This window comes from Camelus dromedarius, chromosome 13 (genome assembly GCF_036321535.1).
Source record: "Camelus dromedarius isolate mCamDro1 chromosome 13, mCamDro1.pat, whole genome shotgun sequence".
Lineage (NCBI taxonomy): Eukaryota > Metazoa > Chordata > Mammalia > Artiodactyla > Camelidae > Camelus > Camelus dromedarius.
In genome coordinates, this window is record NC_087448.1 from 65,141,390 (window position 1) to 65,169,350 (window position 27,961).

Consider the following 27,961-nt stretch of genomic DNA (forward strand, 5'->3'; position numbering starts at 1 on the left):
TAGTATGGTCTTTTCCAGAATGTTGAATAAAGAACCATATAGTAGTCTTTTGGATCTGGCTTGTTTCATTTAGCAAAGTGCATCTAAGACTCATCCATTCTGTTGCATGAATCACTAGTTTGTTCCTTCTTATTGCTGAATCATAATAATAATATTTAGCACCCCAGGCTATTGCTGACATCATTATCACACTGACTTGAGTCAAAACTGATTATTGCAGAGGAAAAAATAATACACTGCTGGTTTGGTGACCCTTTGGGCTCCGGTCTTCTTCCTCAGTCTGCCTGTTACTGTTTACTTTTCAGATTCTTTAAACAGTGGCTGTGTCATTCTGTCCACGTTTTATAAGGGCAGTCTGCAGATAGTCTGGGTGGAGGACCCGTTTGCCATTTACCTCAGACTGGACCCTCTGTCTATTGTCTTTTTGCTCTTAAAAGTCTGAAGTCAATGTGTTTCCTGATCCTTGTATTTGACCTATTTTATCTTTATGTAAACCTGTAGGATCTTTTTTTGGTCCCAGTGGTCCCCAGTGTTTAGAAATTTCTCAGTGCTGTTCCTTGGTCTGTTGTCATCCATTGTGTTGGGTACTTGGTGGACCCTTTCATTCTGAAATCGCATGCACTTCTGTTCTGGGAAAACTTGAATGGTTTTGTTGATGATTTTCTCTATTCTGTTTTTCTTTTCTCTCCTGCCATCCATAGGGGTGCAGGACGAAAGCATTAGAACTTCTGTTTATGTTCATGTTTTAATCTCACCTGTTAAGGTTCTCTTTATATGTGTTTTGTGATTTATTAATAGAATATACATAATTTAGGAATCAGTATAACTATTGCGGGTACAGGTTCGAAAATTTTGAGAAGGATATGTAATAAAAATAGTTGGGAGATCACCATCCTTCTTGCCTGGGTGAAGTACCTCTATTTTGTTCTCTCCAGAACACCCTGCTGTTTTGTCTTATTGATTATCTTCCCCATGTGCGACACAAGGGCAGGGACTGTGATTCAGTCAGGGTTAAGTTGCAGCCAACAGGCTCCACTCTAGTTTCTTTTAGCCAAATGGATTTATTAGAGGCCATTGGCTTGTAGCACGGGTTCTTAAACTTTAGCATGCATCGAAGGAAGGCTTGTTAAAGCCAAGACTACCCGGCCATGCTGCCAGAGTTTCTGATTCAGTAGGTCTGGGGTGGGGGTCCAAGAATTTGCGTTTCTAACACGTTCCCTGTGCTGCTGATACTGCTGGTCCAGTGATACCCCCCCCACCCCCGCTTTGAGAACTGCCGGGTTACAGAATGGTGGCAAGTGCTGGAGAAGGAGGCTGCAGACTAGGTGTCCAGGTCCAACTCCCGGAGCCACGCGGCAAAAGCTGGCCTGGGCAGGTAGTTGCTGCACCGGCTGCTTCCACTGCACGCCCGAAAACCACACTGCCTCTGCTGTAGACGGGAAAGCTGCCGAACCAGGAAGCTGTGCTGACGCTGCTCAGGACTCGTGAGGTTAGGGATTTTGACTAGACATTAGTGCCTTTGTCACCTTTGCTGGAGAAGGGCCAAAGCGCCGCCTCTGCGCTTCCAGAGAGGGAGGGAGGTGGCTGCTTACACTGCTCACACTGCGTCCTGTGCCGGAGCACGGAGTGAGCCTGAAATAAGCTGCTGCTGTTCCTGTAACTGACCTGGAAGGTTGCTTCTGGAAACCCCAGGGCAGGGTGTTACTGACTTCAGTGCAGAGGAAATCTTGTTTTGAGTGAGGCAAGAGTGGCATCTGCTCTAGAAGCTATTTTTTGTTTTGGGTCAGGGCCTGACCCTGGGGCTGGGCACAGAGTGGGCCCTGAATAGGTAATAGTTCCCTTCTCCCTTCTCCCTTCTCTTCCCCCGTCTGCTAGCCTCAGTCACCCCACTATGGCAGCTGCCGGGTCTTGGCTGAGGGTTTACCCTGCTGGTGAAATCTGCCTGACTCCTGGCTGGGGTCTTCTCTCTGCCTTTTCCAGCGATGAGGTGGGCTCTTTGAACATACTAGCTATGTGGGGGGAGCAGGATTTCTGCAGCAAGAAGTCTGCCTGAGGCCATTCCCACCTAGGGGTCCGTCCCACTCGGCTCACGGGGATCTAAGTCGCTGTGTCTTTCCCCAGCTCCTCCCTCCCCCTGCCACCCAGAGACCGGAGCCCAGCTCTGTCTTGAGAGTCTCTGAGACTGGCTCCATTCCTAGCGAGCAGACCTGATATCCTCCCACGCGTGAGTTGCAAACGGGTTTGGAGCGAACCCTCTCTCCCAGGGGCTTGCAGATCGTACAGCTGTTTCCAGTGCACCCGTCAGGCAGTCAGCACAAATAGTCAGGTTGCCTGTTCACTGGTTCAGGTCAAGGTGTCTCTAAGGCCTCTTCTGAGGTTTGCTTCATTCTCCCAAGTATGAGCCCTGAGGTGCGGGCTATGGGTAGAGGACAGGTGTGATCGGGGTTCGGGCAATACTTCCTCTGGTCATAGTAAGTTCCAGCCTCTTCCTTTAAGGCCGCACTGCAGCGTTCCCCACAGCCTTTGCTGACCATGACATAAGCAAACTGTTTGAAAATGTTGGCAGCGCTCAGAGGGTCAGAAGCCAAGCTTTAAACAGAGAGGCAGGGTGACACAGCGGGACAAGCCTGGGACTTGGAGACACAATGTCCCAGGACCAAATCTTTTCTCCGTATTGATTTTGTGACTCCAGACACATTTTTTAACCTTTCTTTGCCTTAACTTCTTCATCTGTAAAAAGAGAAAACTCTGCCTTAAAGACTTGTAAGGATTTAATATGAAGTTCTTATTATGTCTGTCAAATGGCAGCGGTCATTAATGATTTCTGCAGAAGCCCCTTGAAGGTGCTCACTGGCCTCATAGCTTATTTGATGTGTTCACAGACCCACGTGCTCATCGCAGTGTATTTATGGTCTGAGTGGGTGGAGACTATATTTGTAAACCTTACTCATTTGCTATCTCAAATCCGTCTGGAATATGGCATGGTGTACAAATTATTTTTCAGAGCATACATTCCTTTAGCAGGTGAGCCCTTCCCATGTTAGGTGCAGGTGGCCCAGATCTGAAAGAGACAGTGCCTGCCCTCAAGGATCTCACATTGAAGGGGTGAGGTGGACATACACATCTAATCACAGGACAGTGAGTGTGCGGTCGCAGGGGCGAAGAGGGGCGGCCGAAGCACGGTCCTGCAAGTTTGCACGCTGCGCTGAGGTGTCGCGACTCTGTTTTGGCAGCAGCGGGCTGCCGTCTAGGAAGGAGAGCTGGATGGATTTACATGTGGCACCCTCACTGTTGCAGCTGTGGCTGGAGGGCCGGGGAGGGCAGGAGTGCAGCCCTGAGATCACCAGTCCAGAGGCAGTGGTGAGGAGCCAAGACCACAGTGGATTCCAGGCTGACAAGAGGTCCGTCCACAGGACGCAGGGACTGGCTGAGGTAGGCATAACGCGGAGCAGCGAGGACATGGGTGACTCCGGGGTTCTGGCTCACGTGACTGGGTGAGTGGTCATGCTTTAGTCTACACTTTAGTCCACACTTTCTTTAAACACAACAACAGCAAAAATCATGGGATACTCTGATTTCTTGTGGGTTACCTTTGGAACCAGAGTTGATTTAATTGTCCCACCTTTTCTGATGAAATTCTATCCCATAACTAGTAGGGACTGTGAATAAGGGCAGAATAGGGGCAGGAGACTTTGCCTTTTTCTCTCCCCACCCCAGTAGGCGTCACTGCAGGTGATGGATTTGCTGTTCACTCACACAGCCTTCTAGGGACCAGAGTGGTGGGAGGGATTGCTAAGGCAAGGGCAGTGCTACGTGAAGCGTAGGCAACCCTGGCTTAGCCACTCTGCCTAGTGCAAACCCCGTAAGTTATGAAATATTTAATATTTTAATTGTTCAAGAATAATACAGTGAGAAGAAAGAAATCTGTTGTAAAGGGATTCTGACCAGATATTGCTCAGCCAACTGGCTTAAAGAACAGGAACAATTCTGGCTGATGCATTTAAGGAAAAGAAATGAAAACAACAACAGTCAAATTGCACTTTTCTCAGATTTGGGTCAACTTGGAGGGAAGCTGTTTTCTCAGTTTGAAAGAGAATTTTTCACCCCATTAAGATGAATGTTGAGTTTAATCACAAAGAACCCAGGTAAACGGAATATCTACTGTTGTGAATTTCAAAAGGTGAGGGAATTCATGTCAAAAGAAGTAGGCTCTGGCTGAGTCTGGGACAGATGATGCAAGTGCCTTTTGTATTGTTGAGCCTGAGATTTTAAGCTGCAGAGCAAATATGCTTGCTGTTGGGATGTGTGTGTGTGTGTGAGAGTGTGTGTGTGTATTTATCTCACACCAAAGACTGAAATCGTAAAGACCCCCAGTTAGCGGGTGTCATGATTGTGCTACGAACGCACCAGCGTACTGTGGATTGCTGCCACATGGTTATTTTCTTCAAACATATCTTTCAGGTATAATGTTCTCTTCCTGAAAGAAAACAACTTCTAATAGTGGATTCTTGAGTGTATCTTTAAGCCTCCTCAAACACAAATGCATCTACCACATTTTAAAAGTAACAGCCCGCCAATTCTTTATCTCTATTCTGTGTGGTATGTGCAAAAATGGGATCTAAGAAGTGTTAATGAAGTAACTACCCACAGCAGTCAGAACCAAGCCTTCACGTGGATGCCTAAGCACGCAGGGAGGGGAAGGAAGGTTTTAGGTCGAATCCCAGCGGCATGTCCTGTGACCTGGAAGCACACAGAGCAGCCCGGGTGGCGGGGCGTCTCTGGCCCCTGGGTGCCTGGAATGCTACAGCTGGCGGGTTGAAAGCTGTTTCCTCACCCTGTCAAAACAAGAGGTGGGAAGCGACAACACCTGAAAGATGGCTCGCGATTTGTAACCAACTGGCTGTGCTTGACAAGCCCAGTGTGTTTATAATCTTTCAAAGCCGAACGCGCAGGCCCAGAGCCTCCTTAATCAGTGGCTGCAGGCTCCTGTTTACCGTGCTGTTGGTCACCACAAAAGCTACACTCAAGTACACTCTTCCTTCCCGAGTTTTCCCTTGTCCTAGAAGGGGTGCTCCCCGGGGGCTGTAATTGCAGAAGTAGGACCTGGCCGTTAGCTCATGTGGCCCCAGAAACCGCCAGGCCGCCAACGTGCTTCCTGCCAGACGACCTTGGGCAGCTGGAGGCCCGGCTCCGCACCTGCAGCCGCAGTCTGTGCGTGCACAGGTCTCTGATGTTCCTGGGGCGTCATGGATGTGCCTGTTGAAGGCATCAAGTCAGAACTGGGGACCCCAAGCCCTTGTTCTGCCGCCCTAGCATTTTCTGGCTAGTGGAGTGGCTTGGTCGGGTGTCATTTGGCCAGGGTGTGTGTTTGCTTTGGTTTTCATAAAAAGAACTGTTTTTCGGTTGGAGACATTTCCTACTTTTGAATTAGCTTAGAGTGTGTTTCCTACTGAAAAGATAAGCCGTATTTGTCCGAGGACACACAACGTCACACGCAGTTTAACCCTTGGGAATGGAGGACTGGCTTCAGGGCTGAGGGGTCTGGGCCATGCACAGCCCTTGTGGTGCTGAGGATGAAGGGGGAGCTGGGCCCTGGCTGGGGTTGTGTCTCCACCCTCTAAGCCTTTCTTCATCTGTAAAGTGAGGTCACTGTGAGGAGCCGGTGAGACACACACGTCAGCTGTGTGTCACCCTCACAACATCCCAGGCACTGTTCTTTCATTAACTCGTTTCTTACTCAGAGCAGTCCTGTGATGGGGGTAGTACTGCTGTCATCCCCATTTTACAGATGGGAGGTTGAGGCCCAGAAAGGTACAGAGAGTAACTTGCCCAAGGTAACACAACCATTAAGTGCTAGGCCAGGGTCTTGAACCTGGGCCTATCCATGGAGCCCATGTCTTCACCTATTACGTTAAATTGCCTTTTGTAAAATGGTTGGTGAGTACCATGCACTTGGTAAATACCCAGGAAATATCAGAATGGGGGGACAGAACAGATTTCCCTGCCAGAAGCCATGTCTCTCCTTTCTGATGCTATGCTAAGAGGCGTGGGTGGTCCTTTAAGGGCCTAACAGTGCTGTCTACTTCTCAAAGGGTCAGTTTCTTCTCTAAGGCCATAAGGGCAACCAGAAGCCTGGTAGGTGTCGTTTGTAGTCAGTGTGCGGATGGGAAGGTGTCTCCTGGCAGCTGAATTGGGCCACGCGAGTGGTAGGCACCTCAGGTCATGGTGGGGGGCAGGGCTGGGCAGGGAGGAGACACTTGACCTGTGTGTGTATCTAGGGAGGTGACGGAGCACCTTAGGTGACTTCCAGTCCTGGGAAACAGAGCTTGGTGGGGTGCTGGGTCTTGGCCGATGTCTCCTGTACATGCACGTGCAGAGACCGAGGAGGACAGTCAGGGCAGAATGAGAGAAGGCCGTGTGCATCCTCCCCTCCCCCAGGCCCGTGTTTCAGAGAACAGGGGAGATGCCTTTATAGTAAACAGAAACCATGTACGGGTTTGGGGGTGGCCACGGCTCTGGCCCTTCCTTGCAGAAGGCTGGAGCTGCCAGCGCTTCTCTGTTGCAGCTTGCTTCCCCTGTTCATCCTCCGTGGAGTCCTGCTCTGTGACTGCTCTAGGGCTGGCAGCTCACAGGTAGTAGAAAGCATAGCCCCTGCCCTCCAGGAGCTCACGTTCCTTAGAAGAGACAAACATAAACAGACAATATAAATTGAGAGGGTAACCCAGAGGCAAGCCCCGGGGATCATGGGAAATTTGGGAAACCCTGGGAGGGAGGAGGTGGATCAAAGATGGCTGAAAATATCTGTTAAGTGTCAGCCTTCAGGCAAAAGGAGGTGGTAGCATGTTTAAGTGACAGGGAGGCAAGAGAGGAACAGTTTTGTGCTGTTGGGGCTCAAAATATTAGGCAAGGCGAGGTAGGGGATAAAGGTGCGGAGGTCGGGGCTTGTGTAATTTATGGGAGAGCCTGGGCTTTATTGGCTGTCCAGCAATGATGGTGTCGTTGGATGTATGAGCTGCTTTGTGAGTAGATTCCTCGGACAGTGTTAGGGAGGATGCAGTTTGTAGGGGAAAAGGCTGAGCCTGGGAAACCTGTTGCAGTGAATCCAGATGGGATGCTGAGGGCTTGGGGCAGGCCTGTGATCCTAGGAAAGCCAGGAAAATAAAATGAGCATGTCTTGATGTTTGATCAGTTATGGGTCAAGTTTACGGGAGAGAGAATGAGGATTCAGTGATGGCTCCCAGGTTTCTAGCCTGGGCAGTCAGGTGGATGGCGGTGCTACCCACTGAGTTTGAAATTATGAGAGAAGCTGGGTTAGAACAGGGGGTGGTGAGGTCCATCTTGAATATTTTGAGTTTGAGGTGCCTCATGGGTGTTTAGGAAGAAGGTCCAGGAGGCGGTTCCAGAGCCTGCACTGATACCATCAGCATGTAGCGGATTGTCGAAACCTCAGAGGCGAGCTGGGCTCAGCTGGGAGCAGACGCGCCGAGTCGGCCGCGGGAGGCGGGGTGGCTCAGCTCCGCACATCCGTTGCTCAGTAGCTCAAGGCCCTGCTGCAGACCAGGCTCCAGTAGGCAGAGATGCTGCAGCCCACCTGACTTTTCAGGACAGCCTGGTGCAGCAGGCCTCTTTCTGGGCTCAGGACATTGTGTCCTGATGCCGATTCTGTCGCAGGGGTGAGGAGAAGGGTGGGCTTGGGGATGAGACGGAGTCACCGCCCACTGCTGGCCAAAGGGATTGTTGCAGACGGGCACATTTAGACCACTGGTGAAGCACCACTAACGGCCCTGATCACTGGGGTCGAGGCAAACGTTCTAAGCAAGTGAAGGGGTGGGACTCACCTGTGAGGCCTTTTCACATTGTGCTTGGCCCTCCTCCTCTTGCCGGCTTCTGAGATTCTCCCAAGCAGAGGCTAGAGGCAGGCTTGGGAGTGAGGTGGCAGTATGGGTCTATTTTGAAAACCCCCCTGGAGTGATTCTGATTCATTGTCATGGGTGGAGGGTCCCTGCTATGGGGGAAACATGGCATACAGGAGAGAAGGCTTGGGACCCTCCCTGTATTTTGAATCCCTAAGTTGAACCATTTTCTACCAGCCCTTCACAATACCCCTGACTAGCCTAACAGTACAGTCCCACCGCTTGGAATTCCTATACTTTTATCCACATTGAAGTACAGTAATAATATAATCATCACTCAGCCACATGGCATATTAAGAAGGCAAAGGAGGGCACCTGAAGCCATGGTGCTCTTTGTAGAACACCGTGAAATGTTGATGCATTTTTGTGTATTAAATGATCGAAGAACAATTTTACAGGTGGAAAGTATGACTCTATAATATATGTATGCAATCTGAAATTGCTACCAGCTGTCCATGAAGAAAAATCAGGCTGTCCCACCAAGCCTAATTGGTTATTTCTGTGTTTTTCTGCTAATTGTTTTTGGCTGTGTTCATTTATTTGTTTTATTGTATCACTGTTCACTGGCAGATCAGGGATAGCAAGTTGCCAAAGTTTGAAAAAAAATTCAGGAGACAAATTTGAAATGAATATATTGAGGTCAAGGGGCTTTTGGGATACTTGGACGCTTCTACCACTGCTGGAAATCAGTAATAACTGCAATTATTTAATTTTACCTGTAGAACTCCTGAGTCTAGCTTATGGAATAATTTAGGAGCATGGTTTGAGAATAACTGGTTTAAAATGATCACACTTACTGCTTCTCTAACGTCAAACAGCAACAGTGTTTATATGTGTAGTCCCGACCTAGGTAGTGGACGAGCTTTGTGGCCTGTGGGGACTCCAGTGGAAGTGAGAGGCAGCTCCTGTGTGTGCTGGCTCTGGAGCTTTGGTCCCTGGATTCTTTCTTCCCTGATTGCCTTCTTCCCTCCATCCACACCAACAAAGAAGCCTGCCTTCCAGGCTCAGCTTATAGGCCACTTGCCAAAATCATCGTCCCAAGAGCTGAAGGACTGACAGAGCCCTCTTCCAGGTGCTGGCACTCATCCAGAACATCACAAGGGGCTTCAGGCTCTGCCCGAGTACCTCCCAGGCCAGGGAGCCCTCTCCTTCCCAAAGAAAAGGGTCTCTTCTCGCCCTTTCGGTTTTTAAAATCTCTTCTTCTAAAATCACCCAGCTCTTAAATCCTGCCTCATTTTTGCCATCAGTACCCTACTCCTTATATTACTGTTATTTGGCTGCTGACCATGTGGCATGGTGGTAAGGGCTCAGGTTTTGGAGTCATTTGGGCTAGAACACCCAACTAGTAATTACATTCACTATTTACCAGCTGTGTGACTTCGGCAAGTTACTTAACCTCTCTGAGCTGCAGTTGTTACATATGTAAAATGAAAATAACATTAGTATCTATTTCAAGGATTATTATGAGGCCTAACGTAATAGAGGGAAACTATTTGGGAGAAAGCTGTCATTTCTTTTTTTTTCGATATTATTAGCATCCCCTCTCCAGAGATTACAGAGTCACTGAAGGCAGGGACCTCTTCCTGGATATCTTTGAATCTCTCTGTAACAGTCAGCAAAGTGCCCATGTGAAGAATTTAATGACCATGTGACATGAAAGAGACTGGGCTGAACAGGAGAGATAGGAAGCTGAGACAATTATTTGAAATACATAAAGTCATCAGAAGGCTTAGAAACGTGATGCCAATGCTCCTGTAAAAGAAATGTGCACTGCAGAGAGCAGGGACGAGTCTGGGCAGGTGGTGGGGGAGAGACTGGGAAAGGTCATGCAGAATCAGGTCAAGTTCTGGGAGGAAGAAGTGAGCGCTAATTAAAGTGGTTAAGAGACCGCAGGGTGCAGTCAGTGCTGGGGAGCAGGAGCCGGGCTGCGAGGCTGACCTACCACGCGTTTATGAAAAAGGAAAACAGTCTTTCCACCACGCAGATCATTTTATGAACCTGCAAATGTCCAGGAACCTTCTCTCCTACTCTTACCGCTTTATAAATGAGGACTATGATGGCAGGCAGGGGCCTCCTGATACGGGTTTTAACCTTAGAACTTGCTCCTGGCTCCTGTTTAGGCCTCTTCCTGTATCCCTTTCCTCTCTGCACGCCTGCAGATGCTCATCCCAGAGCAGGAAACGAGTGCCTGCTTGTGCTTTTCTGCAACTGGTCGTCTAAAGAGAAGAACGGAGCAAAACAAGAAAGCTGGATGTTTAAGGATTTTCTAAAAACTTTTTAAAGACTAGCTATTAATTCAGGCAAAGAATGAAAAGCAGAGGCTGGTCACTCAGATTCTCTGGACTGAGGATTTGTGGGAATTCATCTTGTGCTGGCTTATGTTTATTCTGCACTTCAAAAAGACTTGGAGGTTTATTTGGAAATTCCAACCCAGGAGAGGCATCCCCTGCAAACTCTTGACTGTACAATATGTCTTCTGGAGAGAGAAAACTGCTGTGGGAGAGCCTGGGAGAGCAGGCGGAGGGGACAGGGCCACCCACAGATCACTCACCCTCAAGATTGCTGGTGCGCCAGGCAGCAGCCGCCCCCTGCTACCCTTGTCTGTGCTGCTTATGGGGGAAATGGTGTGTTAAATCAGTTGAAGGTGTTATTGTGCGCTGGAGTGTGCTGGAGCCCTGGCACGCAGGCTGCCTCCTGACCCCACCGCCAGGGCCTGGCAGCAATCTGCAAATGCTACAGATCAGGGCTTTTTTCCCCTCCCAGAGAATCAGCTGTTAAACGTTTACCAGCAGGCCACTGTGTATAAACAAGATCCAACAGGAACCAGTTAACCTGCTACAGGGAACACGGAGTTTAGTATAAAACTGTGGACAGATAAGCAGATAAGGTTAATTGTATTATGCACCCCTTCATGAATGAAAGCCTGATAGGAATTCGACCTGAAGTGACTCAGCGGCTAGTTCCATTGACCGTATATCCTTGGAAGTAACCGAACAGGCTTTTGTTATTTCTTCTTTCGGGTTTTTCTTTTCTTTTTTTCTCCTAAGATGGAGGCTTCTGGTCGCAAAACTCCCAGTTGATTACACATGCATGATGGTCATGAAAAGTCCACGAATCCCACGTAGAAATTCAGTGTCGCCTGTCACGGGTGGCCCCAGACATGGCGGTGGCAGCTCCCGGGGGTGGGGAGGTTCTGGAAGTGTGGACTGGAGTCTGGTGTTTTTGATCTCAGAGCTGAATTATGACCCCTCTTTTTAAAACCTCATAACAGCTTTCCTTCAGTGACCCTCTGTACGTAGAAATACTGTTGAGGCCTGAGGGCACAGCGGACTTTAGAGGGAAGGCATTTGTGCAGCTTGGGGATTACGCTCCCTACACTCCTCGAGTAGCAAGCCTCCAGGTCCGCTCCACCAGCAGACCTACTCTTTCAGCTGGGACTATGGCCTGGCTTCCTACAGTCCCCTGTCTATGGATTCCAGCCAGGTGGGTGCTGTTGATTCCATTTCAGAGACCCAGAGTGGTATCATAGGAAAAGACGGAATGTGGAACACGGAGCTCAGAGTCAGAAGACAGCTCCAGGTAAACTAATCCATGGTGCGGTGGTCAGTGGTGGGGGCTCCCTGGGAAGGGGCCCTGTGTGGGTGGGGTGGGCTCAGTTTCTTGGTGATGGAAATGCTCTGTATCTTTTTAGGTGATTGTCAAAATTCATCAAACAGCGCCAAAGACCTGTGTATTGTATTGAATGTAAATTATACAACGGTTTTTCAAAGGGCAGATTCAGCTGCTGGCCCTCTCTCTTACTCCCTATGTGGACCGGTTCTTCACCCCTTTGACTCTTGCTTTCCGGTCTGTGAAACGGAAGGGCCATTTACACCTGCGCTGAGGGCGATTGCGGGCGTTAAATGAAACCACGTGAGTCCGGGGTACTTTGGAAATGATGAAAAGCCTTACACACGGGTGACTACCGTTGTCCTGCGTCCCCAGCCAGCTGCCTTCTGAGCAGATTATTGAGCTGGTACAAATCTGTGGACTCTGCCTTGCTACTTCCCTTGGAGATTAGTGTTTATCTATCCTATTTTAAGGATACTCTGGAGATTTCGAAATGCTGCAGAAAAGCAAAAGGAATATGGATTTGCCTGGGAGAGGAGAGCAGGCTGGAAGGGAACAGCTGGGGAGAAAGCCATCAATCCAGCCCAGCAGCAGGGCCAGACGGACGCTGAGAGGGAGTCGCTAAATGCCTGTGAGAGTCGTGACCAGAAAAAGCAGCATGAGTTTAAAAAAAAAAAAAAATCACATCTTGCCAAACAAACTGGGTCACATTCATGACGAAGTTAGTCACTGAGCAGAGATGGAAAAGCACTTCCAGGGGGAAAGGAGGAGGCTGGGGGGTCCCAGCGACTCAGCTGAAAGTGGCAAAGGCCGCCGGGACCCCCTGGCCTGATGGGGTTGTTGAGTGAGGGATTCATGTGGCTCCTGCAGTGAGTGGTGTTTTGAGTTTGAACTTGATCTTGGCTTCTAAGGGCAATCACAATCTCTACATCAGAAGCAAGAGCACAGCACACATTTTAAAACGGAGTATCTTAGAAGCAAGTGAAACTGAGACCAGGAAAGCGGAAAGGCTGTTCCGGAGTTTGCCCTGAGAATCTGAGCTGGGGGACCACTGCCTGACGGCAGCCAGACTCCTGAGCTGTGACACAGGCAGAGGCTTTCCATTTAGGAACTTTAAATTCAGAGCAAAGAGGAGATGCCCTTTGGCAACAAATTCCTAAATGATGAACGACCAACGCTGAAATCAAATTTTAAATTATGTTAGCGACTAAAATAAAGTTAAAATAAGGCAAGATTTAACAGGAAGAAATAGTCCACAAGAGAAAATCTAATGTGTGAAATTTTGATTTTATACTCATTATAAAAATCTTGGTGCTTTCTGCTGGTGCTTTCTGCCAAGAAATGTGATATGTTGAAAAAGAAGAGGAAATGCTCTGTAGATGCTGTGACTATAAGAGGCTGTTTAAAGTGATAGGGATCAGTTTCTCTCAATGACCAGGGTTGTAAAATTAGGATCTTAAACTACCAAATTTGGGTGAAAAAAAAAATCTTCAGTAAAAGCAACATCTAAATTTACCTTAATGTAATTTACGTTTTCCCACAGTGTTTGTCTTTTCTTTGGACATGTCAGAGCTCTTACGTTGTCAATCCCTGTTCTAAGAGCTGTCCCTGTTGGAGCAAGACAGGGAGTTGAGGAGAGGAGGTGGGGTGAGGAGGCATCTTGAGGAAGTGGGGGTGTCTTGGGACCTCTGAATTGAAAGAGGGTGCTGTGAGATGCTGTCACATGCATGTGGGGTGCATCAGTGTGTGGTCCAGCGCTCTGGATGCTGAGCGAAGCCTAAGTGGGAGGACCCTTCCCCACCCAGCTCTCCATCCCGCTGGAAATCCGATGCCTTAAGCCTTCACCTCAGCACTCAGTGCCTTCAGCGTCTAGCTGTACCTCTCTGTTCACGAACACGTGGATGAAGATGGGCCTCTGCTTTGTGAAGCAGGCACCATGGACTTCTCCCAGCCTTTTCTTCCAAAACAGTTGAAGCTGCCGCTTCTCCCCAGGTCACTTGTGGGCTGTCAATGCTAAGAGGATCCCTGGCTTTGGGGCTTTCAGACTTGGGTTTGAAGCTCAGGTCCATCGCTTGTTGGCCATTTAGGAAACCTCCATTAACACTGATTTGCATGCCTTGAAGGGTGGCCCAGAGTAAGTAAGTATTCGATACACATCAGCTGTAATTAGCTGCCGAACATTTTTGCCAAGGATGTGAATGGATCTTGATGGTAAGACAGCAAATCAGCAGGCAGTAATCTTCTGATGGAGAGACTCATGACCCTCCAAGGCTGCGTTTTTGTCCCAAATCAACCTTCCCGGTAGAGAACTGGGGGCCGTGATTTAATGGCAGTACTTGTGTGACCCTGTGATGTAACGAGAAATCTGCTTTTGCTCTTCATCCCCATTCCTAGCACCAAGAGCTTCCAGAACCCTTGGAATTTCCAGAGTGACAGGCATATAGGATCACCTTTTGTTATGCATAACAAGCCCCTTTCAACCAAACCTGAGTTTATGCTTATAGAGTGAATTTTGGATGGGTGTCAGAGAGACGAGAGCTTCAGGTTGGGGGCTGGTTGCCAGAGGAACCAGCTCTGTGGTTAGAAGGTTGGACCTCCAGGGAGGGGAGAGGGGCTGGAGACTGAGTTAATCACCAGCAGCCAGTGATTTGATCAGTCATACTCAAGTAATGAAAGTTCCATCAAAACCCCTAAATGATAGGGTCAGAGAGCTTCTGTGTTGGTAAACACACTGAGGTCCTGGTGGGGGAGAGGAACCCGGAGAGGCCCATCTCTAATACCTTGCCCTGTGCATCTCTTCCATGTGACTGGTCACTTGTACCCGTTAGAATAGCCTTCATAATAAACTAGTACCAGTAAGTGAAGAGTTTCCCTGAGTTCTGTGAGCTGTTCTAGCAAGTTATTGAATCTGAAGAGGGAGTTGTGGGAACCTTGACTTTACTGTTTGCTGATCAGGAGGCCCTGGGACTGGCTGTTGGCCTCTGAAGAGGGGTCAGTTTTGTCGGCCTGAGCCCTGAGCCCGAGGGCTCTGTGCTAACTCAAGAGTTAGTGTCAGAATGGAATTGAATTATAGGGCACCCAGAAAGTTGGAGAATTGGTTGGTGTGGGGAAAAACCCTACCACCCACTGGTGTCAGAGTGTTGTGAGTAGAAACAGATGATAACTTGTGGATCTGGTCCACAGCGAGCCCCTGTTGGGATTGGGGCAGGACAAGGAAATCTGACGGTGTCAGAGTTCTTTAGTTGTAAGCAATTGAGACAGACTCTGACACACTTGATTGGAAAAGGGCTTTGCTGGGAAGGTATGGAACAGTTGTTGGATGCAGAAGAGCTAGGCCTCAGGAAGGAGAGGAACGAGCCTTTAGCAGGAATGAGTGGACAGACTCTGTGAATCCCCTGCCCCATCAGAGCCTTCCTGCTCCAGTTCCTTCTGTCACATCATTCTCTCCAAGGCTCAAAACCCTAGGACCCAGAGTCTGGATAGCCTAGACTGGGTTCTCTGTGCCCCTGCTTCCCTAGCAGGAGGGGGCAGGGAGAACCTTTACTGCAGTGCCCTCAAAACTTCTCAGAATAAGGAAAGAGTAATTCCCTAATGGAAAATAAGGGTGCTTTTACCCAAAAAAGTGGAAAGACATGTTTGACAGGCCAAAGCAAGAGATCTCTGGCATGCCAGTTTTAGACTCCACTGTCAAAAGGACCACAAAAAACAAGGCTCAGTTCAGGGCAGCACATTTTCAGAGGCCTTCGACTGCCTGGGAGGTGTTCAAAAAGAGTGACTAAGGTGATGAACATCTGGAAACTATGACACATAAGAAATGGGTAAAGAATTGAGGAGACTGAACCCAAAGAGGAGAAGACTGAGTGGGCATCTGATGACTATTCCCAGGTGTCTGAAGGGCTGGTGGGGAGAGGGAGAACTGTGTGTGTAACGGCTCTAAAAGGAAGAGCTAAAACCAATATAGACTTTAAAGAGGAACAGATTTCAGCTCAGTTCAGTAGATATAAGAAAGATCTTTCAAAAAAAAAAAATCAACGGCTGGAAATTAAATGAGCTGGTGCGAGGCATGGAAGTTTCCTTCCAACCCCGGAAGCCTGGGTTCTTTAATTAGCAAGAGCAATGAGCACACTCCTCACATCAGATTACGACACACCATGTCATAGCCCTGCTGCTGAGGACCTGACCAGGGGCTTCACAGAAACAGCCCCCCCCTGGTTTGGCCACATCTGCTACAGAGCACTTTTCCACATGTGGAGCTGGGGTGTGCACAAGGTGAATGACGATGGACAGAGAGGACCAGACGGGCCTCCAGGTACCCTTTCTAACCATCTGCCCAGGGCCACGTGGTGCAAGCACAGCATGTCCTTAATTTAGAGCATTGCGTCACCCCAGGGCCCATCGTATTAACGGGCGTCCTTCACGGACCTCTCAGCGAGAATCAAGCTGACATCTTGCTTTATCACTGAACAATATTCGACCAAAGTATGTGAAGTCTCTCCGGATATTCCTTTTATCAGAAAGCTACAGTATCAGGGCTGGAAGGGACTTTGTGGTCAATGAGCTTACCACGTGTGAACATATCCAGTGGCATTCTCGGCACGTTGATTTGTAACCTGGTCTTGATTTCCTTAAAACACCTCATAGCTCCTATAGTAGTCCACACCACTTTGGGCAGTTTTGGTTGCTAAAATTCTGTCTTAATTTGGGATAAAATTTACCCACTACGTGGCTGTATCTATCAAAGTTTCAAATGCACAGACCTTTGACCAGCGCTTCCACTTTTAATATTTTTTTCCTATAGATACAGTCCCCATGGGCTTAAAGACATGTGTGCGAAGATATTTATCGCAGCAAATGGCTGGGGGCTGATTAAACAAATCATAGAATATCTCTTCTATGGAGTATCAGGCTGCTGTTAATTCAGCCATTCTTTTGCACTGACAGGGAAAAGTCTTCACCTTGCTTCTTCTGCCCCTGGTTATGTTGACTAGTGAGAAAAAGAGGTTGGCTCAATAATACATATGACATTTACGTAAGTGAAAGGAAGGATACACATGGCTATATGTTTAGGTTTTCTCTGGAAAGATACTGGCAACTGCGGTTGCCTCTGGGAAAGGAAACTGTGAGATTGGGTGTTGGGTGGAAGGGAAAATTTTATGCGAATTGTTTTAGTTTATGAATATATGTATAGGTAGACATATAGATATTTATATGTGTGTGTATTTTTTCTTTTTTTTCTTTTGAAATTTTTCTACCCTGTACATTATCACTTTAAAAACTTCTTTAAAGATAATGCCTTCAGGCAACAAAAGCAAAAATAGACAAATGGGATTATGTTAAACTTAAAAACTTCTGTTCATCAAAGGAAATAATCAACAGTGTGTTAAGGCAACCCACAGAATGGGAAGGAATATTTGCAAATCATGTATCTAATAATGGATTAATACCTAGAATATATAAGGAACTTCTACAAGTCAACAAAAACAACAAAGAACAAATAACCTGATTTAAAAATGGGCAAATACTTGAATAGAAAGTTCTCCAAAGATGATATAAAAATGGCCAACAAACATGTGAAAAGATGCTCAACATCACTAATATCAGATAAATGCAAATTCAAAACCGCAGTGAGATACCACCTCACATCCACTAGTATGCTCACTATCAAAAGATAAGAAAATAACAAGTGTTGGTGAGGATGTGGACAAATTGGAACTCTTGTGCACTGTTGGTGAGAATGTAAAATATTGCAGCCACTGTGGGAAACAGTATGGAGATTCCTCAAAACATTGAAAATTTAACTACCATATGATCCAGCAGTCCCACTACTGGGCATATACCAAAATAATTCAAAGCAGGTTTTTGAAGAGATAAATTGCACATCCATGTTTATCCATTATGCACAATAACCAACAGGTGGAAGCAACTAAGATGAATAGATACGTGTGGTCTGTATATACAATGAAATATTATGCAGCCTTAAAAAGGAAGAAAATCCTGTCACATGCTACAGTATAGTTGAACTTTCAGCACACTCTCCTAAGTGAAATAGGTCAGTCATGACAGAACAGATATTATATGATTCCACTCATATGAAGTATGTAAAATAGTGAACATCATAGAGATAAAGTAGAAAAGTGGTTGCCAAGGGCTTGGGGGAGTGGGAATTTATGTTTAATGGATATTCAGTTTCAGTTTTGCAAGATGAAAAAGTTCTAGAGATCTGTTGTACATCAATGTGAATGTACTTAGCAATACTGAATTGCATGCTTTAAAATGGTTAAGATAGTTAGGAAAAAAAACCCTGACCTCTTAAATCCTAGCACCAAGCCCGCTTGGTTCTACCTCTCAAAGCTGTATAGAATGCCTTCACCTTTTCCCTACAACGCATGCATCTGAAGACTTATACTACGGCCCCTTGAACCAGCTGCTCTATTCCAGAGCTACATCACTCTGGCTATCTGGTCACCCACCCCAGCTGGTCCTGAATCTGCAGTGCTGTAGCAGGACCGTGGGCATCCTTGACACACTGAAGCCCATACACTGTGGCAGAGGAGAGGCTCTGTCCCGAGCAGTCAGTGGGAGCAGAGCGGCACAGGGTACCAGGGAGGGGAGGACGGCGGGTGGGGTGTGGGCCGGGAGAAGTCAGGCTGAGCAAGCAGAGGCAGGCTGTGTGTTGCCCTGACTTCACCGCGTGAGTATTCCCTACACACATTCACGAGTTTGCTGGAAGAGAAGAGAAAGCCAGTATCCCTGAAACTCACATGGCTCCTTTACACTTTTTAAGGCATTTTACAAATGGAGCCTGTTAAATTTACTGCTCACCGCAACCGTTAGGGGCGGGCATTTCAGGAAGAGAAGGTCTTGGTCAGGGAGATCAGGATTTACGCTGGTCTCCTAAGTCCTTGGTGGGTGGACCCTGCCCACTCTGCTGCCTGCCTTGGATTTCACAGAAAAACAAACAAAAAGCCAAACAAGTAAAACAACAACAAAACCGAAAAGACCATTTGCTAAATTGTCCCAAGTGTTATAATTTTGGCAGACTGAGAACATTTACACAGAGACAGAGGAGACAGACTGAACTGGTCTTCAGATCAGAGTGCACATCCATGAGGGCATTTGTGGGGTGCCCTCAGGTAGGGCCCTCCCTGAGCCAGGAGCGCTGGGGCCTGTCCCTGGCTCTGCTGGGAGACCCCAGCCTGCTCCGCCCAAGGGTGAGAGAGCCCTTACAGTTCCCACTTTGGAGAAAGAGCAGGCCCCTCCCCAGAGCTGCGTAAGAGGAGCCAGGAGTATCCTTAAGGAAACCCTCAGGTCTGTGACCTTGCCTTCCGCAGGCTGGGGGTGGGGGGCCGCGCCTGCAGGCTGGAAACAGAGAGGGGCAGCTGAGAGCAGGGGTTGGGGGGGAGAGAGGCCCTGGCAGCCAGGACAAGCACCTGCGGGTAGCAGCAGGCCCCTGGGCTGTGCACACCACCCAGGCCCTGCTGTTCCTCCAGTTGGCACCAGCCCCTGAGGCTGCACATTCGCTTCTACTAACTCTATTTTCCCCTCTGAGGACGCTCTCCCTGGCCATTTTAACCTAATTTCATCAGGATAAACCAGTTAGGGAAGCAGAAGGAAGAGGCCAGAGGAGCATTTCCTGGGGGTCTGGAGCATCAGGCCCCCCAGGAATGAGAAAAGGGCTTGTCATCTTGCATAGAAAGAAAGACATTTTTACTACAGAAGACACTCCCTGGCGTTCTCACCCGCCAGACGTGGGGCCAGGGCGAGAGGAGGTGCAGAGAGGAAGGTGGAGGGCTTTCTGCAGGGAGCCAGCTCCTGGGCCTCTCACTGATAGATCTAGTTGCAGACAGTGATATTTAAAATATTTAACAAGCAAGCTCGGCCAATCAGAGCTGTCCCGGCGGGGCCTCCGCGCCAGCTCCTGGAGGCCCCCTGCTGAGCCATGTGTTCCCCCTTTGGCTGCAGGATGGTGGGAGGTGTGGGGAGCCCTGGGGAGGGTTCTGAGCTGCAGCTGTGAAGTGTTTCCACATGAACACGTGGTGTGACTGTGGCGGTTCGCAGCAGCTGAGTGTTGGGTGGGCTGGGGATAAGAGCTGCTATGCTGGTCCTGATCGCCTCTCCCATCGCCTGGAAACCCCTAAGTGCTTATTCCAGACTCTACCAGCATCACCATGTGGCCTCGCCCAGTTCACTGGCAGAATTGCAGATGTTTGCTCCCCCCGTGCAGAGTCAGGCAGTGCCGGATGTCCTGGGGAACGGCAGGGTGCCTCCTGGCCTGCCAGACCTCTTGCGTAGGTCTGACATCCCAGGAGCAGCCAGCTCCTGCTCTACCAGGAGGAATCGCTCTGGTTTTCTCACCCTCTCCTTGCAGGATGACGTGTAGCTGGAACACACTGGCGGAACGGCGCCTCATCTCATCAGGAATCTAGGGCTCTTCCTGTAAAGAGGAGGGGTCTGGGCTTCCAGAACCACTGGCAGATGTCTGCGGGGAGGGGCCTCCACACCTGCCAAACCGCCAGCTTCCTTTCTTATTCTCAAGGGCTCTGGGGAACACGAGCATTTGAACAAATGTGTCCTATGTGCTGTGGTTTCCACTTTCCCCGAAGACCGGCTGTCTCGTCTCCTGAGAGTGAAAAATCAGGCAGCCGAGTTTCCTGAGATGGGAGGCAAGATGTGGCATGTGAGGCGATGTACGTTCCTCCAGGAGCCTCCCTTCCTGAAACCAGCCCGGGTGGCGGGCGGGGACGGATGAGACTCCTTGTCCTGAAAGAGGAGACCATAAGGTTCCCTTTTCTCTCTCCCAACCTGAAATCTTCTCTTCTGGTGAGGTTTGAAATAGAGCACTGCATTTTATTATTATTTCTATACATACTACTTTTACTTCATATATATGTATATAGTTTAAAAATTCATGTGTTTATGAGGTTTATAAAGCAATCACAACCCAGTGCCTCCTGCCCCACCCATTCTTACCTCCAGTTACTGCTCCCCAGAGCCCACCACTATGATTTTAGTTGTGCTCCTGGTATTTGCAGCAATCATTCTAAATAACATGTTTATAGAGCTGCATCTTTGTTAATTTCAGAAGTCATCTACTGACTTATTGCTGTGAAAGATGAGGTTTAGCTTCCCTCCCCCCCCCCCCCCCGCAGACACAGATGTTCCCACCTCTCCCTCACTTCCCCACAGAGCTCCTCTCTCTTCCCATCTCACGTGCCACCCATCATTAAGATGTACCGGTATTATGAGTCACTACAAAAGAACAAAGTGCTCCCAGTTAAACTATGAAACAATACTTTCTTATCACATTGGCTACAAGATGCAGTCTGATTTTCAAGATGTTAAAATGGGAGAAATCTGTGCATGTTAGAGTATTACACATTTGGGATCATCACAATTTCTGATTAAATCACTGATCAGTATTTGCATTGTTTTGACTATGTACACAGTGTACTATAATTACATTTCTATTCTTGTGTATCTCTCCCCATCCATGTTAATAATTGCCTTGTCCATTTAATTGTGTAGTTTTGGGGGGTGTTTATGAGTAATTCATCCCCCGACTCTCCTCAACGTGATGAACGCATTGGTAACCTCTCAGTCACGTTTTCCTCCCTGTGGGCACATCTTCCTGGATCTGTCTTCCTGCTGCAGACTCGGGGCTGGTTCCTTCTTGGCCCACTGCAGTGATCTTCTCAGAGCTTCCCTTCAGCGTCATCCTGGGAATTCTCTCTCCTTCTCTCCTATGTGGGATCCCATTTCCTGGAGCTCCCATGGCCTTTCTTGGGTAATTTTTTGTTTTGCTGGAGCACATCCTCCAGTAGATTCCTGAGAAAGGGTTCATGGCAGGTAAATGTTTGGGAACCTTGTAAGTGTCTTTATTCTACTGCTGCACTTGATAGCTTGTCTGGGTATGGAACTTGACTTTGGAAATGCTTTTTCTGTGTATTAGCAGCTTTCCTCCAGTGTCTGGTGATCTCCCGCTCACACAAAGGTGATGTGTGCCTGAGCAAGACCTATTGGCCAGTGGGCTCCGTGCTGGTGATTCTGCTGTGATCTGGGTGGTTCACTGGGGGATCCTGCCAGGTCAGTCTCTGAAAGTCTTTTCTCTTGTACTCGTCAGCTTTCCTGGAGATGAGTCATCTGATCTTCTGCCTGTGGGGTATAAGCCTCACTGCCAGCATTCTGGGAGCCAAGAGCGGGGAGGAGAGTGTGGGGTGTTACAGTCCAAAGTGCAGACGGTCATTTAATCCCATTTCATAGTGGATCACGTGCCGGCTCCCAGTTGTGCCTGCTGTTCTGGGGATCTCTGATTCAACCTTTTCTCCCAGGGCTGGGCAGGGGCAGGCCTGGCTGCACAGGTGTGGGCCGTCTCCTAGCTCTTTGCATCAGTTTTTGATCCATTTGTTTCCAGCACACCTGCACCCGTGCTCTGCACCAAGGGAAATGATTTCTGTTTCTTTCTAAGGTTCTGTGCAAGCTGCTTTGCTTCTCCCAGGCTTCCCTCCCTGTGGGCTCAGGTTTGGGCTGTATCTCCTCCTTTCAATTAATTACCTCTCATTCACTTGTTTTCCCAGTGTACAAAATATTGTTGATATTTTTGGTCTGCAGTTGTCCCCATTCCTGTTCTCGTGTCCTTATGGGTCTAGACAAGGTGTGTTGGTGAATGTTTGACAAGTGGCGCTTGGGGGCAGGGGGAGCCCTGATTTGTAGCGGCGCAGTTTGTGTGGTGTAAATTCTCCTACTGTGGCTGTTTCAAGCTACCAAAAGGACATCACTGAACCTGCAGATGGGAAGAAACGCAGAGTACCACAGCAATATGTAGTGTTTCCACCACAGAGATACAATAGACAGAAACACTAGCTATCAGTAACCCCAAGAGAATATATAATTGTAAAACTACTATTAAGTGGTAAGTTTTGAGAATGTATTAGCTTTGATTTCAATGTAATTTTTTAAATTGTAAACTTATATAGTTTAGTTTTAAAAACAACCATATTTAACAACTGGCTCGGAAAAATTCCTAAAAATTTAAGCCAGTTCTCACAAGCCAGTATCAGCCGGCTCTGGCCTACCACTGGGTTAATGACTTTTTAATGGGTTGATTGTTACTTCAGTATATTATTGAAAAACTGTTTTTCTAAAACACTAATTTGAAAAGATACATGCACCCCAGTGTTCATAGCAGCACTATTTACAATAGCCAAGACACGGAAGCCACCAAATGTCCATCAGCAAATGATTATATTAAGATTTGGTATATATACACAATGGAATATTACTCAGCCATAAAAATAATGAAGTAATACCATTTGCAACAACATGAATGGAACTAGAGAATATTATGCTTAGGGAAATAAGTCAGAGAAAGATAAATACTATATATCACTTGTGGAATCTAAAAAATAATACAAATGAATGTATATGCAAAGCAGAAACAAACTCACAGATAGATACAGAAAACAAACTAGTGGTTACCAAAGGAGAGGGAAGGGGGAGGGACAGATTAGGCGTATGGCATTAATAGATACAAACTACTATATAGAAAATAGATAAGCAACAAGGATATACTGTATAGCACAGGGAGTTAACACCCATTATCTTGTAATGACCTATAGTGGAATATAATCTGCAAAAATACTGGATCACCATGCTGTGCACCTGAAACTAACAATATTGTAAATCAGCTAGACTTCAATTAAAATAACTGGTTTTCAGTTTGCAGCTCTACAGCATACGGTTATCTTTCCTCAATATTGAGAGTTTCCCCCCAGTTTTACTGAGATATAAGTGATTTATAACTCATATATTGTTAACACAATGGTAGTTTCATCCAAAATTCACATTGTCTAACTGTAACTCTCAATCTGTGGTGAAGAAAGGATGACACCTCAGTGGAATAAACGATGCTTGACTTGAGGAGTAAATAGAAGGGTTAAGGTAAAATGAGGCACGGGTAGGTAGTCAGCCCAGTTGATCTCGAGAAGAGGGATGTCAGCACGACTGGGCATGAGGTCACACTAAGGCAAGGCTGCAAATGGGCCAAACTTTCTGTTTTGATTTACTCTCCATTTTTAAGAAGACTGTTTAGTGTATCTGTGTTTCTTAGCAGTTCTCTGAAGTCGTGCCAACCAACCTCTACTCCAAACGCACGTGAGTGGGAAGGGTCCGTGTTACAGCGTTGAGTGACTGCCCAGAGCCTTTCATTAGCTAAGCTCAAAGCGTTTTACCAAAAGTGCCTCATTAAGTCTCACCACACCCCAGTGTGGGAGTAGACAGGGAAGATCATTATCCCCATTTCACAGAAGGAGGAAACAGAGGCCTTAGAGCGAATCAACCATAGCCAAGACTAGCTTGTCAGCCTGCAGATCCAGTCTGCCGTCATTTCATGATAATATGTGCTTAGGCACTGATTTGTATTTTCTGCCTCTATCTAGTCAAGTAAAGGTGCAAGTTTTATTGCCTGACACATCGAATAGTTCTTTTTAGCCCTAACTTGCATGATTCTAGCCTTGACTTTTGTTGACCCTCTCACACCTTCCTACATTTTATAGTATCTTATGTACATTATGCAACATGACTCCAGTCTGGCTATAGGAATAGGGGAGAATTGACAAGAGCAGAAGGTTGTACCATTTGGGTAACAAGGAGAGAACCAGATACTGTGGTTTGGTCTCCATACTGAGCAGATCACAAAGCATTAATAATAAATAGACCAAAACAGACAATAGACTTTTTGACCATTTATTATGTGCCTCACATGGAATTTAGTACTTTATATGCATTATCTCATTTAAATTATTTTAATCTTCACAACAACCATTTGTGGTTGGTGTTAATGTTATCCCTATTTCACAGATGAGGAAATTGAAACTTACAGAGTCTAAGGAAACACAGCTGGCCTCTTGGCTCTGGTGACTGGGGCAGAGATGGACTTGTCACCCAACAAAGTCCCAAACTAGGATATTCTGAGCTGGGCCTAGCGGAAGAACCCTTCTTTCTCTGGTCACAGAGTCATTTGACTGTGAACCCAGTGAGGTGGGCTCCTTTGTCCACTGCTGGTGAAGAAAGCTCTCTGTAGGAGGAGAGAATGAAATTCACACACAGAAAAGCAGAGACAAGGATGAGGAGAAAGAATTCCGATGGAATTCAGATCCTTGCCTCTGAGTCCCTGCCTCCCTAATCTAAGCTAGTGTGAGTTCAGCTTTTGTCACTTGGCCATTGGCAGAGCCCTGACCAATACAGTGTTTAAACGCGGCTAGCTAGACGTTACCGTATTTACCAGGATAGGAGAGCCCACTATTGGGCCCCTTGGACCTACCCTAATCTATGTCAAATCTGTAAGCAGGTAAACTTTCCCCACAATACAACCCTTCTTCTACTTCTGAATACATCCTGTGTCTCATCCACAAGATTCTTCTCTATCTCTTGTTACTTGGCTCAAGCCTCCTAATGCTATCCTGATAACGAAGTCATCTTAGAGTCAATATGCATTACTTTGTCTTCTGACCCCAAGAGGCAGGAGAAAAGTCATGGTACTAACAATACAAACAATATGATGGCATGATTGGCCTCAGCTGTGAGGCCTGCATGATTTCACAGGCCAGAATATATATATTTTTAATAGGGTGGGGGTTGGAAGGACATCACAGAGTTGTCAACTTTTTATTTTGCCAAACATGGGTAGTTGGCTTAACTTTAACCTTCTCTAACTCTTCATTCATTCATTCATTCATTATTTATTAACAAGTCTCATAAATACTCTGCTGTAAGCCCCAAGGATACAAAGCAATCTTACAGTCAAGTCACTAGAAAACAATAAAAGCCACACTAATTCTTTCTAAAATTCCACTTTTCACTTCACTTTATACCTCTGATTGCCTTCCAGAATTCAGGGGACAGTATAAGGAGATTGTCAGTCATTCTTATTGGCAATAATTTAAAAAGTGAGTTGGAAGCTAGGAGGTGAAGGAGGTGAAGAGGAAGACCTGGCAGTAGAGGCTGATGTGGTGCAGACTCAGGGCAGGTGCGGGGAGCCGTGCGGGCCAAGGGCACAGCCTTCCCAGGAGCGCAGGGAATCGAGAGGCCTCCTGCTCTGACTTTGGGATGAAGTAGGTGAGGGTGATAACCCGACGCTAGGCCTTGAGGGACTGTAATCATTCTCACCCCCAGGTACCTGACTAGTAAACTACATTTGGCTAAAGTTGTGCCTTTAGGATTATATCCTGAGCAAGACTCAGAGCAGATCAATGGAAGAGGCACTCGTGTTCCACAAAGGGCTGGACAGAAAAAGCCTTCTTGGTGTACATAGTATCTGCATCTAACTAACCAAAATCAATTATAAGAATCTTCTGAAAATTGTTGGCAAGGAAACCTGAAAAAGTTTCTAGTAAGCAAAGCATCATAAAATGGAAATTGTGCAGTACCCACTACTTCTAATTTAATGTGTCCTTGATAAGCTCTTTATATACTGTATTGTCTGCCGTTTTATTTCAATCAAAGTAAAAATGACTTATTAGAGCTTTTGTAGATTCACTTTTAACCGTGGTCCCCCAACTCCACTTCTTTTGGGTGGCTTTAAGTTCCTGGGTCCCCCGTTCTTTTGCTGAGGGGGTTTCAGCGATGCAGCACTTTGGTTGGGGACTGTGGGAGGCAGCCTGCAGGAGGACCCTTCATGCTCCCTGCCTCCTGGGGTTCACACTCCTGCACAGCCCCTCCCACACTGTATGGGAGTTGGTCTTTGTGACCAATTGGATACAATTGGTGTTTATTTCCACAATTAGATGTTAAAAGACACTACAGCTTCCACATTGAGTGCTTTCTCCCTCTCTCTTTCTTGAATCACTTGTGCAGGAAGCCAGCTGTCATGTTACAGGGACACAGTGTATGGAGAGGTACATGAGGCAGGGAACTGAAGCCACTAGCTAACAGCTAGTGAGGAACTGAAGTCACTGACAACTGTTGAGTGCCCTGGGGAGTGGGTCCTCCAGCCGAAGTTGACCCTTCATATGACTGCAGTCCTGGCTTGACTATAATCTCATGAGAGGCCTGAGTCCGAACCCCTCAGTGAGATCACTCCCAGATTCCTGGTCCTCAGAAACTATGAGAGAACATAAATGTCTGTTGTTTTAAGCTACTGAGTCTGGGGGTAATTTGTTACGCAGTGATAGATAATTAATACAGAGAGGGGAGACAGTATTTATCCCCTGCTACCCTTACTCTCAGGGAGTCCCTCCTTACATCTGCACAGACAGATGTCCAGGTCCCCGATTATAGGGGTGGAGGCATCCTCACTTCCTTGGCTGTCACTGTTAGACCTGTGTTATGGCTGGTTGGTTGGAGGTATGGACCAGGAAGCACACGTAGACTCTACAGGGTGAGGCTGAGGGTTCTTTCTGTCCCTGTCCCACCTGCATAGAGTATGGGAAGCATTCTATGCACATGTAGGCTTTAGAAATGGGTATAAATTTTAACAAATAAAGTTTAATTGTGTATGTCTTATTGCAAAAGCAATGATATCTGTGGTATAAAAAAAAAGCAAGACCATTAAATACTGATAATTCCACTGTGCAGATATAAATGCTATTAATAGCTGGAGCACTTCTATGATTATTTCTGTCTCTCTATGTATTTCACACAAATAGGTAGTATAATAAGTGCTATTTTGTGACTTGTTTTTTCATTAAACATATTATGAACCTGTGTGTATGTCATTAACATATAATGTCGTCTACAATTATAATTTTAAATGGCTGTATAGCACTCCATTATACAGATGTTACAATTTTTCAAGCTAACTCTTTTTGTTGGATATAAATTTGTTTATTCTTGCTCTTATAAGAAATACTATAATGCGTACGTTTGTAAGTAAATATTTGTACCTCTCCTTGACTTTCCCCCTTTAGGATTAAATTATTAAAGTAGAATGATTGGCTTAAAGCCATTTTTTAAAATTTCTAAATTTTTTAAAAATACACTTTTTTAGCTTTTTCTGCGTATAGCCAAATTGTTTTGCAGAGAGGTCTACTGCTTTATACTCAGTGAAACTTACTAGTGTGTCTAATTCTTCAGACCCTTGCCAGCACTGAGTAATTATTTTTCATCTTTCTGGCCTGGTATGTGCATGGGCAACACAAGGGTTCAGAAATTGGCAGCAGCTCTGAGTGAGCGAGCGCCACGCTAGCCCAGCGCCCAGGCTGCTGTGAGGGAAACGAAGCCTGAGTGGAGCCTGTCCCTCCGCATCCTGCTTGGAAGCTGAGGAAGGAAGGTGGGGGCTCGTGTGTATGTGTGCAGGGTGTAAGAGAGATGGGCCCACGTAAAAGATTCAAACCCTTTGGTCTGGTAATTATACTTTTGGGAGTTTAGCCTAAAGAAAAATCCCACTGAAAGGAAAAAGGGCATACAGTCGAAAGAAGTTTATTGTAACATTACTCATAGTAGGG

At 46.9% G+C, this 27,961-nt stretch overlaps 1 long non-coding RNA gene across 9 annotated transcripts in view; it reads left to right on the forward strand.

The window, feature by feature from the left end:
* Positions 1-27,961, forward strand: part of LOC105086592 (uncharacterized) — a 99,973-nt gene that overhangs the window by 46,973 nt on the left and 25,039 nt on the right. For 6 of the 9 annotated variants that reach the window (XR_010383677.1, XR_010383675.1, XR_010383682.1 and 3 more), the window contains one exon: positions 3,298-3,432. The exons of 1 other annotated variant lie outside the window; for it this stretch is intronic. This is a non-coding gene — a long non-coding RNA (uncharacterized LOC105086592). Of the gene's footprint in view, positions 1-3,297; positions 3,433-11,421; positions 11,493-27,961 lie in introns of all 9 variants that reach the window. 2 more of the 9 variants (XR_010383676.1, XR_010383681.1) reach the window with 2 other exon arrangements.